General features: G+C 39.3%; 1 protein-coding gene across 1 annotated transcript in view; it reads left to right on the plus strand.

Annotated features, from left to right (window-relative positions):
- Positions 1-1,820: 1,820 nt before the first annotated feature.
- grik5 (glutamate receptor, ionotropic, kainate 5) overlaps positions 1,821-18,482 on the plus strand; it is a 459,142-nt gene continuing 442,480 nt past the window's right edge. The window contains exons 1-2 of the mRNA XM_062063911.1: positions 1,821-1,958; positions 11,422-12,548. The gene's annotated coding sequence lies outside the window, so the exon portion shown is untranslated. The remainder of the gene's footprint in view (positions 1,959-11,421; positions 12,549-18,482) is intronic.

An 18,482-nucleotide genomic window follows, 5' to 3' on the forward strand; every position in this document is an offset into this window, starting at 1 on the left:
ATATCGTGTTTTCTTACACTTCTGAGTAGTGTTGTCCTGATACCAATATTTTGGTACTTTGATATACTTTTCTGTACTTTTCGATACTTCTCTAAATAAAGGGTACCACAAAAAATTGCATTATTGGCTTTGTTTTAACAAAAAATCTTACTGTACATTAAACATATGTTTCCTATTGCAAGCTTGTCCTTAAATAAAATAGTGAACATACAAGACAACTTGTCTTTTATTAGTAAGTAAACAAACAAAGGCTCCTAATTAGTCTGTTGATGTATGCAGTAACATATTGTGTCATTTTCCATTCTATTATTTTGTCAAAACGTTTAAGGCACTGGTTCTTAACCTGGGTTCGATCGAACCCTAGGGGTTCGGTGAGTCGGCCTCAGGGGTTCGACGGAGCCTCCGCCGCGGAGGTCAAGACACACCCGACTCATCGTGTAAATAAAAACCTCTCTATCGGCGTATTATGTATACCCCCAAACAACGTTCCCTCTAATTTTCCATATGCTTGAGCAAACGCAAAAACTCCTTGAGCATTCAGTGGAGCACATGTGAGCGACGTCAGACGTGCACATGCACTGTGGCCACACCAGCAGCACACCAGTCCCAAACCTGACTACATAACAAGTTAAATGTTTTATTATTATAATCATTATAGTCATTATAATCCAAGAGATTATTTTCTAATATAAGTGTTTTGGCCCACTTACAATGACAATAACAAAAAATATTGTTTTTCATGAGCTGTGTACTAGTATTGCATGTCTGGGTGGGGGTCCTGCTTTGGAAATAATTTGTACCCCTTTCAGATATCGCATTTAGTTCCCACTAAAACATTCACATGTTGCACAATGAGATGTAAACATGGGATCATTGGTACATTCCTGTAACTTTCTGTTTGTAAAATATATCTTTATTAGTATTTCTTTAATATAATAACATCATTTCATGATTAATATTTACAAATTAAGATTAAATTAAGAAAAAAACATTGTATTTTTCACTAAAGTAGGGTTCGGTGAATGCGCATATGAAACTGGTGGGGTTCGGTACCTCCAACAAGGTTAAGAACCACTGGTTTAAGGACAAGTGGTAGAAAATGAATTATTAATCTATTTGTTCATTTACTGTTAATATCTGCTTACTTTCTTTGTCAACATCTACACTTCTGTTAAAATGTAATAATCACTTATTTTTCAGTTGTTTGATACTTCACATTTGGATGATACCGCCAAATTTGGTTACCAATCTGATACCAAGTAATTTGGTCATATTCAAAGTCCTCATGTGTCCAGGGACGTATTTCCTGAATTTATAAACATAATTTGAACTTGAAAAAAACGAAAAAAGATTTTGTGATTCTAAAAAATATCGATGTAATCATAGTAGTATCGAATAGATACACTGTTGTACTTGGTATGATTACAGTGGATGTTAGGTGTAGATCCACCCATGGCGTTTGTTTACATTCGGTGGGCTACGGTGTGTAGTGAACTATGTTTGGGGGTACTTTTTAGAGGCGGTATAGTAAATACTGAATACTATTAATTAGTATTGCGGTACTATACTAATACCGGTATATCGTGCAACGTTGCACAGTATACCGGTATTAGTATACTTGCAAATGAGACTCAGAAGTAGGGTACCCTACTTCTGAGTCTCATTTGCAAGTATATACTGTATGTATATAGTAGACTTTGCACGCAGTTGCAATTTTAAGACACTAGATGGCAACAGAGTACAGGCTACAGCAGAGAGTACGGACAATCTCCTCATGATTGGTCAAAAGCCCCCACGTGACTACACGGCGCCATGTTGGGAAACAATTTAGAGACGCTGCTGAGTCATTTCTTCTAATTGAAGACTAACATGGCCTGTTGTGCTCCACTTCTCAAAAAAGAGGGACGCATTTGTACCGCGTCGAAGAAAATGATGGAAAGTAAAGGTTGGAGTGCGAGGTAAGCAAGCATACATACACAATGGGAAATGTGGTATATCGCACTTTTAGTAACAGTGAATTCATGCCTGATAAAACTTTGCTTCAAAATTGCACATTTTCTGTTCCTAAAACAACAAATATGACAGTAAGAGCTGTATTAGTTCAGTATTGAAGTTAATACGGTGATATTAAAAGCAAAACTTTCAAAAAAACGGATACTTTTGTTACATCAGTTACAGCTCATTTTTATGACCTATTCTGTGTTGTGTTTTACGTTGCACGATTGTACCAATGAAAAATTCCCAGTTTGTGAACCCGTTCTCAAACAATGGCAATAAAACTATTCTGATTCTGAAAACCTATGAAAAATATTTAAAAACGTAAAAGCACAGGCGAATGTGCCACGTCGGCGTCCACCGCACCTGTCTTGTAATTAGTGGGCGACACCAAATATAGCGGAGAAAGCCTCGTCACGATATGGCGTGTTGCGAGTCGGGGGCTCCTCTCGCGAGATCTCGAATTGCCGTTGGGGAGCGCTGACGAGACGCGGGGCCGCCATCTTGGAGTGGTGAGCTGCTCCACTCAGTGCAATTCATTTGGCAGGAGCAATTAACTGTCAGCGCATTTAATTCATTTTACCTCACTGAATACCACTGATTTTCACACGTTTTTTTTGTCATACGTGTAGCTATGATAAAGGACACATGTTTTGGCATGTTTTATTATTCATAGTTTGCTTAACAGTAATAGAATATTATTATATGCTATACGTGATCAGATGTCCGAGATCAAAACTGGGAATATAATCCCAGAGAAAAATGGTCAGCTATTTTTAAGTTGAAGAAACAATATGATTAGGTTATATTTACATGCGTATATATCCTACATAAACAATGTATGAATACATTCGATATTTATATATCTTAGGGACCTATAGACTGTATCTCTGTTGCTGCAGCATTGAAATTTGATTGAATTTTGATTGATTGATTGAGACTGTTATTAGTAGATTGCACAGTACAGCACATATTCCGTACAATTGACCACTAAATGGTAACACCTGAATAAGTATTTCAACTTGTTTAAGTCGGGGTCCACGTAAATCAGTTTGTGGTACAAATATATACTATCAGCATAATACAGTCATCACACAAGTTAATCATCAGAGTATATACATAATAATGGCTGCTTTCAGAGGGCTGCTTTTAAAAAATGTATTTACAGTATGCATTTGAGTAATAACCTGTGATTAATCGTGATTAATCGAAATTCATATGCATTTGATTAAGATTTTTTTATGTATAACTTGCTTTAAAATCATGAATAAAGGTGACAAGCATATATTTAACTATTTGTTTTTATCTCACAAAAATAGTTTTACAATACAGTATATTGTAGTATAATTGGCATGATTGGATCATATTAAAGTTTAAGGTTTCAGGTGGTAGTCTAGAGTCCCATAGGCTACTGTTTATTTACCTGCATCAGTGCACATTTTGGGCATTTTTTGAAAGGTTTAGAGGCAAATGTATAAGGTGTCATGAAAAAATATTTTAAATCGAGTGGAGTCTAACACTCCTTAAGAAAAATTATTTCCAAAATATTAAAACTATTAATCATCACCGAAATAGACGTCACTGCTTGCCTTGACCTAACTTCCCTGACACCTGTAAGGATGAAAAGATTGGAGGCACATCATGTTTTAACATCTGAGCGGCTCACAAATTAAGCAATAATCCGTAAAAAGGCAATGTTGGACTTATTCGTGCATCGCTAAGTAACGTATTTGATTGACATAACGAGTGTCGTGCTGCTGTGATCGTGACGCTAATGAGAAAAAGAAAAAGATTAGTATTTGCAGTTCATTTCATGGTAGAAATATTCATCTACATTTCATGTCCGCAGTTTTAATGGTGTGAAGTTCATATTTTGTCTCATTGTTTAGCTAGATTTCCATAATTTGCTTTCCAACAATATTTATCAGACTCAAGATTCTGTATGCTGTTGAGCCTACGAGGGATCTAGTTTGGTGGTTGTCAAAAATGTTTTCACCAAGTACTACCCCTGAAAAAACTTGGCTCTCCAAGTACCACTATAATGACCAACATTTGTGGCGTAGTAGGCCTAAGTATTCATCAAAAACAAGGCAGAGGTTTTATTTACCAAGTATATTTAATATTTTTGGCCACTGTAATATACACAGTTTGATCAGTGACACTGTGTTTGGATATAGACAAATATAGAATTGAAAAGAGAAAAAAAACAAAACACTATACTTTAATCAAGCAATTATTTGGCTTTGTGGCGTGTGCAGCCCTCTGAGACACTTGTGATTTATTGCTACAATGGTACATTTTTAGTCTACTTTATACCTTTTTAGTTTTCAACCTCTTTTTGTGCCCTTGTGTGCATTATCCTTTCCATCCTTATCCTTTCCATCCTTTGTAACTGAGCTACTGTGTGGAACAATTTCCTTTGTGGTTCAATAAAGTTTGTCTAAGTCTAATCCACAGTTTGAGAATCACTGATCTAGTTTATGTGATACTATTAAGTAGGGGTGTAACGGTACACAACAATTTTGGTTCGGTACGTACCTCGGTTTAGAGGTCACGGTTCGGTTCATTTTCGGTACAATAAGAAAACAACAAAATTTACTGTAAATTTTTGGGTTATTTACCAAATTTGAAAAATCTTCCACCAAAAATATTTTTCTTAGTGGAATATTTGATGTGAAGTAATCGGAACCTTGGATAGGTCAATAATTCATAGTATTGATTTTGATTCAATATTATGTTTTGAGCAATGGACAGTTTGAAAGAAAAAAAAACAGCTTTGTTTTATTAGTCAACATTGCAACTTTTTCTAAATTACATTTCAATCAATCAATCAATCAATGTTTATTTATATAGCCCTAAATCACAAGTGTCTCAAAGGGCTGTACAAGCCACAACGACATCCTCGGTACAGAGCCCACATACGGGCAAGGAATTTAACCTTTAAGCTTTTTTTATTTCACTTTTGTTATGTTTTTGTTTATTTTAATTGTATTTTTAGAATGTGCCGTGGGCCTTTAAAACATTGGCTGTGGCCCGGAAATGCCGTCAGTCTACCCCAGGGCAGCTGTGGCTACGAAAGTAGCTTACCACCACCAGGTGTGAATGAATGATGGGTTTTTAACATGTAAAAGCGACTTTGGGTACTTAGAAAAGCGCTATATAAATCCCAGGTATTATTATTATTATTAAATGGCCTCCGGGGCACACTTTTGACACCCCTGCTATAGATAATACAAAATTAAATCTGATAAATCTATGGATAAAAAGCAGAGCCTGGCGACGCATGCGCGTTTATCATAACTCTCTCGCTCTCTCTGTCTCTGCCCCTCCCTCACCAATGCTGCTGTGCGCACAATTTGTTTTGTTTTTAACCCCTTCTTAACCCTGAACGTACGTTGAAAATACACGCAACCCTAACTCAAAATGCCGGACATTTGAGGCATTTAAGAAACTCCGCCCTGACAGCTCCGCAAAAGAGGACGTATGGTCAGTCTATCGTAGCCCGTTAGCTGCTAGCATGCCGTGTGTTGTGCCTCGGTGTGCATTGTTTACACAACGTGCGTTACGCTACTTAATATGTCCGTGTGGAAACTCGTTCGGTACACCTCCGAACCGAACCGGAACCCCCGTACCGAAATGATTCAATAAAAATACACGTACCGTTACACCCCTGCTATTAAGGATATTTTCTTGATGCTATGGAATATAACGAAAGACGCTATAATGTGGTCATCCATGTCGAATAAAGCACTTGGCCTTCCTGCACGACAACCACTAAGCTTTTGGTTTCTGTTATAAAAATAGACAGTGAAAATACGGTGGATTGGACTACCAATCACAACATTTATTACTAGGACTTAACATGACGTTAGTTTGTCCACAACCAGGTCTTTGTCGTTATATTTAGGCATAGCACGCACAAAAGAACACAAACTAATGCGATCTATTGTAATTTCTTTACGTTTAGTTCTGCTCTCAAACACTACTAATATAGTAGAGAATAAACTCGATTGCATCACAGAAAGTGAAATGTTGAAGCAAATCTTTAACTAAGTTATCTCTGCAGACACGAGCATGATCCAACTATATTCCACAAGATGATGAAAGTGATATTTTTCCGAGCCATTTCCCTCGATGCACTTTCGTAATTTCCCTGACTTTATTCCTGACTTTTTATGAACCACTTCTGTCGGGACTCTATTAGAAGCTCTTTCCTATCTCTCAACTTGAATGCTTGGAACAGCACAGCAGAGCGGCATTTTCGGTTCAAACTTCATTTAGAAAGGATTCTCACTTAATTTAACGCTAGACTCAAGCTTGTTGATCATCAAGTGGATCACACCGGAGCGGAGCAAAGTGGACATGACGTCATGTGCAACCCAGCAACAGTGTGTTGCCTCGATAGGAATTAGTCATTGCCGTGTACAGCTCCACTAATGGACATTGGAGTGTTACTTTCAAAGGCAAAATTAAAGTATTGCTAGGAACATAATTTTATATGGGACTTTATTGTATTATATGTATAGTACATGTTCCAAAAAGAAAACAGCATAAAACACCACCAGAATTAGAGATATTACAAGTCAAAGTGATGAAGCTTAGTGTTACGCTCATGACTTGGTGTAACTAAACATTACCCTATAAGATGAAGGCAATTGCATTTATTGATATTTCAAATGTATTCAATGTTTGTAAATGCATATTTAAATATACTAAATGTAAAAAAGGGAATAAATATTCAAAATAAGATAATTAAATGAAATCTAGTTTGGTTACGCCATCATGAGCGCAACACAAGGTTGTAAAAATTTAAACTACAATTCTAAATAAGATGTCAAAAGCAAATTGAAATCAAATACACACAGCTTAAAGATTGATCAATACTTATTTCAATTTAGTAATACATAAATATGATGATTTATCAAAATATAAAATAAATATACCTGGACAGAACGCTCATGATGGTTACACCAAAAAGTAACGCTATGAATCGCGTTTTTCCAAGTTTTTGGGGCATTTTTATGCTATTGCCAAGCATCTCCTTTTTATTATCGTTGATTTTAAATGGTCAAACTAATGCATATTATATACGCATGCCCTAGTAAACAAAAAAAAGTCATATTTATTTTGATTGTTACATTTTGAAGTACATTTGTGCAGGTGGGTGCGAATGTACCCATTGCCAGAGCTGTACACTGCCATGAAGCTGATTGTGCCGGTTTTGTCTTTTTTGAGCCGTACAAAGTGTTTATATCGTACTATAGCTGTTTAAATAACGTACATCTTAGTTGTAGTTTCATTATCAAATTCGGAGGCGTTTAAATCGGCATGTAAAATCGCTCATGCTAATCCAGAGGTCGGCAACCCAAAATGTTGAAAGCGCCATGTTGGACCAAAAATACAAAAACCTGTCAATTTAAAAGCCTTATAAGTGTTACAATGAAGGCAACACATTATGTGTCTATATTAGCCTACTATCAAAATGACTTTAAAAGTCTTATATAAGTGTTATAATGAAGGCACCACATGATGTAAGTGTCTATATTAGCTATATTAGCCTACTATCAAAGGCTGACGCAAATCTTTGCTGACAGAAATGTATTTACATTTTTATTCTACACATTTTTCCAACGTTGGAAAACATTAGTAAAAATAGAGGCTTCTGACAGGATGAGATAACTTCTGGAAATTACTGGCTTAGAATGTGTGTGTCCAAGTTTAAGGAAACGACAGGCTGTCTTCTTCTAATTGATTTATTACAATCTTTGCAAGGTGGGTAACGTTTGCTGTGGTCTGGAACAACATGGCACACAACTATGAGAAATGCAGCCAATATTACATACAGATAATGTGTCATGAGACATGCAAATATAAATTAAATACGTAGAGGACATAGGTAAAGGAAATTAAATGAGCTCAAATATACCTACAAACGAGGCATGATGGTGCAATATGTACACGCAGCTAGCTTAAATAGCATGTTAGCATCGATTAGCTTGCAGTCATGGATTGACCAAATATGCCTGATTAGCACTCCAGCAAATCAATACAATCAACAAAGCTCACCTTTTGTGCATTCACGCACAGCATAAAACATTTGGTGGGCAAAATGAGACAAAGGAGTGGCATAAAACGCATATTTCTGTGGCAGTATCAGAGAACAATGTACATGTAAACAAAATACCATGAGTTCAAGGGTTGCTGGAAATAGGACAAAACGGTGCTTGCCAAATACTCATCAGTGAAGCATGTATAACATGAACAGTGGGATTTCTACCAATTAGGAAGGTTTGTGTAATGTTTGTTCTCCTATATGAAATATAGTAAAACAAAAAATATATATTTTTCTTCATCTTTTTCCATTTTCACACATCTCTGAAAGATCCAGGGAGCCACTAGGGCGGCGCTAAAAAAATGTGCATGCGGCTCTAGAACTGACCCCCGTGCTAATCAATAGCATCTGTATGACAAAGCCAAGCTAGCGCATTTACAAAAAGTGGTTTCTATCAAGCATACCTGCTTTGTTGGCATGAAAATTGCAATGTTATCTAGAGGCAGTTTGGCTGAGTCCACTCTAAATCAGACCTGGACAAATTAAGGCCCGTTAAGCTTTTCAGTCTGGCCCACCGCACATTCCCAAATATTTTTTTTTAGATCTTTAAGATGGAAAGTGTAGCTGCCATTATGATGTGCAGTGATGTTTTCAAATGACCGTAAGTCTTGAACTATACAAAGTATTTCAATGGTTGGAATCTGCGCTTTTGCATGATATACTAGTTACTATGGTAGTCTTATTATGGTAATCTACGTCATGAGGCACCAAGCAGTAGGGATGATGTTTGATAAGAAATTATCGAGTTCGAGCCTATTATCGAATCCTCTTATCGAACCGATTCCTTATCGATTCTCTTATCGAGTCCAGATAGGTTGTTGTATATGGAAAAAAACACACAATATTTGGTTTAACAAAAGCTCACTTTTATTATATAAGAAAACAATTTAATCTAATAAATAAATAAATATTGACTTTTACCCCCCTAAAAAAATAAAATAAAATAAATAAATATTAACTGTTGTTACCCAAAGTATATTAAGTGGGATTTTTCAGAAAAACAAATATATACAGTAACACAAAAACAACCTGTCTCTGTGATCACTATAGGTGTATAAATAATAATATGGTGTTAAATAAAATCAGTCCCTTGGGCACAAAACTGAAAATAATACAGCCCTCCAAAAAGTGCAATTCTGCTGCTATTTGACATAACTGTTTGTTATGATGCTTTGACATTTTTGCACTTTATTTCTTTATTGAAAGACAATTCTATGAAGAGAAAGGTTCTTTGCAAATGTGGTTACCATGCTAAAAAATGAAAAGTTAAAGCTAAAAAAAGAAATACACTTTATTGAGTTAACATTTCTGTATATAGGGGGAAAGATGTTATGAGCTAGAGAATATAACAACTACACTACCCAGCATGCAACGGGAGTGACGAGCATGCGCGGTAGCCCCGAAAAGTGTTACATATCGTCACCGGGCAGCTAAGAATGAGGTTATGAGCACGCTGTGTAAGTAAACGTCAAGAACTCAGCCAACACGCCTCGTCTGCATTATTTATAATTAGACAGACAACAGATATACAGTGTGATTTTGTAACGTTTACAAGTAAAGAAAAACAAAAGTTAAAAAAGGGAGACGTGTTGTATATATATGTATGTGCTGCGGTTGCTTTAAGAACGTTGCGACAGCTTCCGTAAAGGAGGTGCGTTGCTAGCCTGGTTGCTATGTTTCCGGTTGGTCGTAAAAGTGTTCGTTATGTGTTTGTACCCTGCTCAAATCTCTCAGTAAAGTTATTCATTGGATTATACCTTTTGTTTTGAACTTTATTACACCTTGGAGCGCTTTTTCCCGTCCATTTTTTTCCTGCTTTCGCTATCTGCGCCTAATGACTGAGCTACGTGACGTCATTTCTTGTGATGTCCCACGGAGCATTTCTGGTCGGGACGGGATTCGTTCCGAGGGATTCGAATAAAGAACCAACTCTTTTTATTTACTATAGTGGTCTCGATAACGGGTACTGGTTCTCAAAAAGGGATTCGAGTCCGAGGACTCGGTTCATTTCTTATCAAACAACCGGGAAAACCGGTTTCGAGTATCATCCCTACCAAGCAGTGTGGGTGCGGAGCGTTTCTACAGACTGTTTCCAGAGCAGCCAGCCTGAAATGTGGGTGTCAGGGACAGACGCGGACGGAGATTTTTATGACAAAGTTCTTAAGCTTAGTGATATATCAGATTGTAGGTGGGTTTATTTTTACCCTTTGCGTTCATATTTCGCTGTTTGTTGCATTTTTGTTGCGTTTCGCTTGATTGTAAAATATGTCGATCAAGAGGGGGTGTGACGTTCATATATTGTCGATATTCAGTGTTTTATCCTTCATAGTTAATATTGTAAATCCCACTATCTTTATTTTCATGTACATTCTGGGTGTCTCATTCAGTAAAAAAATGTCAAATTCCATTCTGTTTTTTAAGGCGGTCTATCATAACCTTTTTTAGCATTCAATCAGACATTATTGTGAGGTTTTGTATAAGTGTTCCTTAAAATAGATATACCGGCCCCCAGACACATTTTTTTCTCTAAATTTGGCCCCACAAGTCAAAATAATTGCCCAGGCCTGCTCTAAATGGTGCTTCAGTGATTGTTTACTTGCCGTGTGTTTAAGCCATTGTTTTGTCTGCACCCTAATGTGAAGTCACAAGCAACAAAGTTATCAAAATATGGCAACATTTTGTTCTGAATATGGTCAGTGCCTATAAATGTACCAAATTCTGTACCCATCCATTACCATGAATTGATTTACGTGGACCCCGACTTAAACAAGTTGAAAAACTTATTCGGGTGTTACCATTTAGTGGTCAATTGTATGAAATATGTACTGAACTGTGCAATCTACTAATAAAAGTTTCAATCAATCAATCAATCCCTAGTCGGGGAATAGTTTCCACAAAAATGATAAATTAATTTGTTATTATGCCACATTTGAACACTAGTGGTACCTCAGTTATGCCAGCTAACAAAACATAAAATGGTGACTGAAACGTGTGAGAGGTCTCATTCTGCACCATCGCTTGTCGAGAACACGCTTAGAGAATGATAGACAGCTATTTGAGAAATAATAGAAAGTGTAATTATCAGGTGTGAATGTAGAACTCTCAGAGAATTGGAGGAGGATGTGACGGGGTCAAAATGAGAAGTTAAAATTGAGAAAATTGCAGAGTGAGTACGGTGCTTAGGAGGGTGGGAGTGACAAGGACAGAGCAGACAGGCAGGAGTGTGACGACGAGCAGAGTGACACGTGTGATGAAGCGGAGTGACACAAATGTCAGCATGCTAACCTTTCATACATTCTTTCTCCATCTCCTAGATGTGACGTCTTTGGCGGACGGCTAACCGGTAACAACCCTTCTTTACAAGCGCACCGGTCGAGCTGCTTTGGACAAACTGGACCAGGCCTGGTAGGAGTCCATTCGCCGCCATCCAAGCCGCAGAGCAGATGATTCAGCTTGTCTGTGGGCCCATCAGAAACAAAATAGGCTGCCGCGATGCCCCAGCGACGGGATGGCACTTTCAGACACGTCCGGAACCATCCCCCGGATATCCTGTTGAGATTGCAACGTTCGTCGGGCGTACCCTTCCAGGCGAGAAGTAATTGAAAACCTCCTCCCCGGGGAAAAACAAGACTTTGTCCTGATTTGCTTGTCAAGTCAGGAGAAGGAGAGCAAATTTTTATAAAGAACAATTTTCTCCCACTATTATTTTTTTTTTTTTAAGCAGAGATGGAGGAATAAGACTGTCCAGAAGAGATAACGAGCCAACAGGTAGTCGAGTGAGAGAGCGAGAGAGAGAGAATTAACAAGGGTTGTTTAAAAGCCTTTTTATAAAGCCCATCAGTGCTGTATTGGAGTGCAGTGGGCCGAGGAGGGATTGTCTGCAGGTACTCAGGTTTTAAACTTCCCACCATCACCACCTGCCTGGACTGTCTCTTTTGGGTCTGCAGGAAATATGACTGAGTAAACCCACAGGCGGACAGACAAGTCTTTTTTTCCACGCGTCAGGGCGCGGAGCCAGGAGCAGCAGACAGCATGCGACTCATTGTCATTCCCGACGACATCTGAGGGAAGGAGAGAGAGCGGAAAGGGACAAACGTGGAAGGGGAGAGAGGGGATCGAGGCGCAAGAATCGGAGACGGCCCTGTTTTGTTGCCCTGGCCTGCTTTTTGCACTCCTAAAACAGGTGTGTGAAAATCCTCTTTTTCGTCTGCATCTGCACCACGTTTACTCGTTTGTCTCTCAGCCGGCAAGGTGATTGCTTTTCGGGAGAACAAGAAAAGGAGGACACAAAAAGGAAAGGGATTATTTTTGTTTCCGTCAGACGATAAACAGCAGAGGTTTCTTCAGTGCCCCCCCGCATCCCCACCCCTCCCGTAACGCCATGAAGCTTTCAGGCCTTGGCTGAAGCTAGGAGCGCTCCCGACTGTTCCTGACTCCTTCTGTAAGTCCAACCTTCTCACTTCTCGTCTTCTGTCTTCTTTTAGTGTGTGTGTGTGTGTGTGTGTGTGTGTGTGTGTGGGTGTGTGTGTGTGTGTGTGACGTGAATCAAGCGCTCCCAATCATTGCTTTTGTCTGCAGCGTGTTTTTTTTTTTCCTGACGTCTTTGGCAGCATATTTGCTTTCCTGCGCTTCCTTTGCTCTGGGCTATTTAAGCATATGCAGTGTGTGTGTGTGTGTGTGTTTCAAAGATCGTGATCTCACAGCCAAGCTAACATGCACATCAGGATGGTGTCGAAAGCCCCTTTCACACTGACTTTAAATGCCAGCTTAAAAGCATTTAAAAAAAAAACTTTTCCCTTTTGACTCTTCTGTATAAACAGCACTCACACAGAATAGGAGAGATGAAGTTTACCTGGCATTTTGCCGCCTATCAGAGCATTAACAGAGGTAGGATGCTGCCTGTGTGGGGTTCTGTGTAAAATGTTAAAGCAGTTTAGGGCCAAATTCTCTGTTACAGCTCTGATATGAGATCTCTCTGAACACAAAATGGGGGACCAAGTCGCTACCAGACAATAAACCACCTTTGGAGTTAGTATTTGTTTCTTCTATTGTTGTTTTATGAAAGGGCATATTGTTGTTGGAAGATGTCAATTTGGCTTGGTTCTGTTTAAAAAACAAACAAAGGTGGATAAATGGCAGATCTGATGTTGCAATTGTGCAGGATCCCTGTTTGAAAGAGACTACTGACATGGAACGGATGTCATGTTTTTGTGTGAAGTGATGTCAAAAGCCCTCTTCACACTGACTTTAAATGACGGCTTTTTTTTGTTTTTTTTGCACTTTTCCCTTGTGACTCTTCTGTATAACCAGCACTCACACAGAATAGGAGAGATGAAGTTTACCTGGCATTTTGTCGCCTATCAGAGCATTAACAGAGGGAGGATGCTGCCAGTGTGAAAGGGTCTATCAAAAAGCAGCCTTCACTGGGGTTCTGCGTAAAATGTTAAAGCAGATTAGGGCCAAATTCTCTGTTACAGCTCTGATATGAGATCTCTGTGAACACAAAATGGGGGACCAAGTCGCTACCAGACAATAAACCACCTTTGGAGTTTCTCCGATGTTGCTGTGTGAAAGGGCATATTGTTGTTGGAAGATGTCAATTTGGCTTGGTTCTGTTTAAAAAACAAACAAAGGTGGATAAATGGCAGATCTGATGTTGCAATTGTGCAGGATCCCTGTTTGAAAGAGACTACTGACATGAAACGGATGTCATGTTTTTGTGTGAAGTGGTGTCAAAAGCCCTTTTCACACTGACTTTAAATGCCGGCTTTTTTTTGTTTTTTTTGCACTTTTCCCTTGTGACTCTTCTGTATAAACAGCACTCACACAGAATAGGAGAGATTAAGTTTACCTGGCATTTTGTCGCCTATCAGAGCATTAACAGAGGGAGGATGCTGCCAGTGTGAAAGGGTCTATCAAAAAGAGCCTTCACTGGGGTTCTGTGTAGAATGTTAAAGCAGATTAGGGCCAAATTCTCTGTTACAGCTCCTTTTGTGAGATCTCTGTGAACACAAAAGGGGGACGAAGTCGTTTCCTGACAATAAACCACCTTTGGAGTTAGTATCTGTTGATGTTTCTGTGTGAAAAGGCATATTGTTGGAATATGTCAATTTGGCTGGGTTCTGTGTAAAAACAAAGCAAAGGTGGATAAATGCCAGATCTGATGTTGCAATTGTGCGGAATCTGTTTGAAAGAGACTACTGACAAGGAACGGATGTCATGTTTTTGTGTGAAGTGGTGTCAAAAGCCCCTTTCACACTGACTTTAAATGCCAGCTTTTTTTCTTTCACTTTTCCCTTGTGGCTGTTCTGTATAAACAGCATTGACACAGAATAGGAGAGATGAAGTTTACCTGGCATTTTGTCGCCTATCTGAGCATTAACAGAGGTAGGATGCTGTCTGTGTGAAATGGTCTATCAATAAGCAGCCTTCGCTGGGGTTCTGTGTAAAATGTTAAAGCAGATTAGGGCCTGTTGTGAGATCTCTGTGAACACAAAATGGGGGACCGAGTCGCTCCTTGACAATAAACCACCTTTGGAGTTAGTATCTGTTTCTCTGATGTTGCTATGTGAAAGGGCTTATTGTTGTTGGAAGATGTCAATTTGGCTGGGTTCTGTGTTAAAAAAAAAACTAAACAAAGGTGGATAAATGTCAGGTCTTATGTTGGAATTGTGCGGAATCTCTGTTTGATAGACTACTGACATGGAACGGATGTCATTTTTTTGTGTGAAGTGGTGTCAAAAGCCCCTTTCACACTGACTTTAAAAGCCTGCTTTTTTTGCACTTATTATCCTTGTGGCTGTTCTGTATATACAGCACTGACACAGAATGAGGGGGACAAAATCTGCCTGGTAATTTGTCATATATCAGAGTGGTAACAGAGGTGGTACGCTGTCTGTGTGAAAGGTTATTCTACACAGCTGCAGTTTCTGTCTGACAAGTACTTTATAGTTGTTTGAAAGTGCTCACATTTGTGACATTATGCCACCTTTGCTAGGGTTCTGTGTAGTAGGCAAAATCGTAATGAACGTTAAATTCTCTGTTACAGTTCTATTGCGGATCTCTGTGAAAGAGGCTAGAGACACACAATGGGGGACTAAGTCGCTCCCTGACAATAAACCGCCTCTGGAGGCAGTAACTGTTTCTCCGATGTTGCTGTGTAAAAGGGCATACTATTGTGGCAACATCTCAACTTAGCTGGGTTCTGTGCAAAAAACAAAACAAAAAAAAAACTGTCAGATCTGTGACGGTTCTGATGTGGCAATTGTGCGGGATCTCTGTGTAAAAAAGGCTACTGACTGAACAGTACCTGCCAATAATGGCGGGATCTCATGTTTTTTTTTAAGTGGTGTCAAAAGCCTCTTTCACACTGACTTTAAAACCTGGCTCTGTGCCTGTTCTGTATAAACTGCACTGCACTGTCGACTATCAGAGCTGTAACAGAGTTGGGACGCTGCCTGTGTGACAGGTTATTCCACAAAGCCGACAACCGCTTCTATCCGACTAGTACTTTATAGTCATCACTCCAAACACTGCTCCTGACGCGATCTTGCAGCTAATTTTCAGAGTGTGAAATGTCATTGTTTTTTGAAAGTGCTCACATTTGTGGCAATATGCCACCTTTGCCAGAGTTCTGTGTAAAAGGCAAAAGCAGATAAATGATAAATTCTCAGTTGCGGCCTGCCAGGTGTGAAATATAAACACACAATTGAGTATCAAGTTGTTCCCTGACATTAAACTACCTTTGGAGGTAGTATCTGTTTGCTAGTATCTGCTTTTGTGTAAAAGGAAAGATTATGTCAATATCCCAATTTGGCTGTGTGCTGTGTAGAAAAAAAAAACCCCAGACGGTTCTGATGTGGCAATTGTGCTGGATCTCTGTGTAAAAGAGGCTACTGACACGGAATGGTTGTCGTTCCCTGCCAATAACGACGGGATGGATCCATGAGAGATGGATTGGATGTCATGTTATTCTGTGACAGTGCTGACAGTTGTGACAATATCCCAACTTGGCTGGGTTCTGTGTAAAAGGAAAAGACTGATGAATGCCAAATCTTCCACGTGGCTCTGATGTGGTATTAAGTCGCGCCACGTTTTGGAGGAACTTGGTATCTAACTGTAGCACAGTTGTATTTCTGTGTGAAAGGACACAGAGTTGTGGTAATATAGGATAGGATATACTTTTATTCATCCCATAAACGTGGTTGTAGTGCATATTTTCAAAAAATACATAAGACATTTTTTTCTCCATATATTGCACAAAACGATTGCACTATAATACAAACTCTTAACATGTATATTGCACACTGAGCCTAATTCTTGCACAGCAAGAAAAAAGGCAGCTCTCAGTAATCACATAAGTGCATTGTAAAACATTGCTGTGGGTAGAAAAGACCTGCGGTAGCGCTCCTTCCTGCACTGAGGGTGTAACAGTCTAATGCTGAAGGAGCAACTCTACAGCACAGGTGTCAAACTCAAGGCCCGGGGGCAAAAACGGGGCAAGTTGCTCCCTGACTTTATACTGCCGTTGGAGGCAGAATTTGTGTCTGGGATGTAGCCGTGTGAAAGTGCTCATAGTTACGGCAATATCCAACCTTTGCTGTGTAAAAGGCAAAGACGACTGAACGGCAAATCTTACATGTGGCTCTGATGTGGTAATTGTGTGGGGACTCTGTGTGAAAGGAGCTACTGACACAGCACGGGGTATCAAGTCACTGCATTTTTTGAAGATATCTGATCATGGGACAGGTGTATTTCTGTGTGAGAGGGCATGCAGTTGGGTGCAAAATCCCACCTACGCTGGGTCCTGTGTAAAAGGTAAAGGCGGAATAATACACAATCTTCTGTTGAACACCAAACAGGGGACTTTACTTTCTGTCAATATTCTGCCTTTTAGACATCCAACCTGATCTGATCCTGGGATGCTGTGTTACTGTGTGAAAGGGCACACAGTTGTGGCAGACACTCTGTTTACTCCCAACATACAGGAATATACACATTTTTGCTGCTTGACTTTCAAAATATGATGCACATATTTGAACGAGCCACTCAAAACTAGGGGTGTAACGGTACACAAAAATTTTGGTTCGGTACGTACCTCGGTTTCGGTACAGTAAGAAAACAACAAAATATAAATTTTTGGGTTATTTATTTACCAAATTTGCAAAATATTCCACCAAAAATATTTACTTAGTGGAATATTTGATGTGAAGTAATCGGAACCTTGGATAGGTCAATAATTCATAATAACATTTATTTTGATTCAATATTATGTTTTGAGCAATGACAGTTTGAAAGAAAAAAAAACAGCTTTGTTTTATTAGTCAACATTGCAACTTTTTCTAAATTACATTTAACCTTTAAGCTTTTTTATTTCACTTTTGTTATGTTTTTGTTTATTTTAATAGTATTTTTAGAATGTGCCGTGGGCCTTTAAAACATTAGCTGTGGGCTGCAAATGGCCTCCGGGGCACACTTTTGACACCCCTGCTATAGATAATAAAAAATTTAATCTGACAAATCTATGGATAAAAAGCAGAGCCTGGCGACCCATGCGCGTTTATCATAACTCTCTCGCTCTCTCTGTCTCTGCCCCTCCCTCACGAATTCTGCTGTGCGCACAATTTGTTTTGTTTTCAACCCCTTCTTAACCCTGAACGTACATTGAAAATACACGCAACTCTAACTCAAAATGACGGACATTTGAGGCATTTAAGAAACTCCGCCCTGACAGCTCCGCAAAAGAGGACATGTCTGGTGAAAAGAGGACGTATGGTCAGTCTATCGTAGCCCGTTAGCTGCTAGCATGCCGTGTGTTGTGCCTCGGTGTGCATTGTTTACACAACGTGCGTTACGCTACTTAATATGTCCGTGTGGAAACTCGTTCGGTACACCTCCGAACCGGAACCCCCGTACCGAAACGGTTCAATACAAATACACGTACCGTTACACCCCTACTCAAAACAGATCAGCGATCCACTTCAGGGCTGTGACCCACTAGTTAAGAAGCCTTGTGTTTATACGGCACATTATAAATGTATTAGGTTTCAGTTGTCATGCAGTCATTTTGCAGTCTCGCTGTGTGAAAGAGGCCAAGGATAGGTCTTCTTTTCCTGCGTGTGTGTGTTAGCCTTCATATTGGTCCTGAGGTTAATTTCAACTAATTAGTGCTGAATTTTTTTTGCTTCTTTGAGCATTTTTTCCCTTTTCTGTCAGAAGGGGGTAAAGGGAATGGAGGATGGGGGTGAACCAGCTAATGAGAGCCACTCTGATTCCCTGACTTGTACTTTGCCGCCTCCATTTCACGCCCGGAGCGTCGCGCCCTGGCCGCATATCATTTCCGCCTTCTTTCATCTCCGCGCGTGTCGCATCGGAT

The sequence above is a fragment of the Entelurus aequoreus genome, linkage group LG11, assembly GCF_033978785.1.
Source record: "Entelurus aequoreus isolate RoL-2023_Sb linkage group LG11, RoL_Eaeq_v1.1, whole genome shotgun sequence".
NCBI classification, from domain to species: domain Eukaryota; kingdom Metazoa; phylum Chordata; class Actinopteri; order Syngnathiformes; family Syngnathidae; genus Entelurus; species Entelurus aequoreus.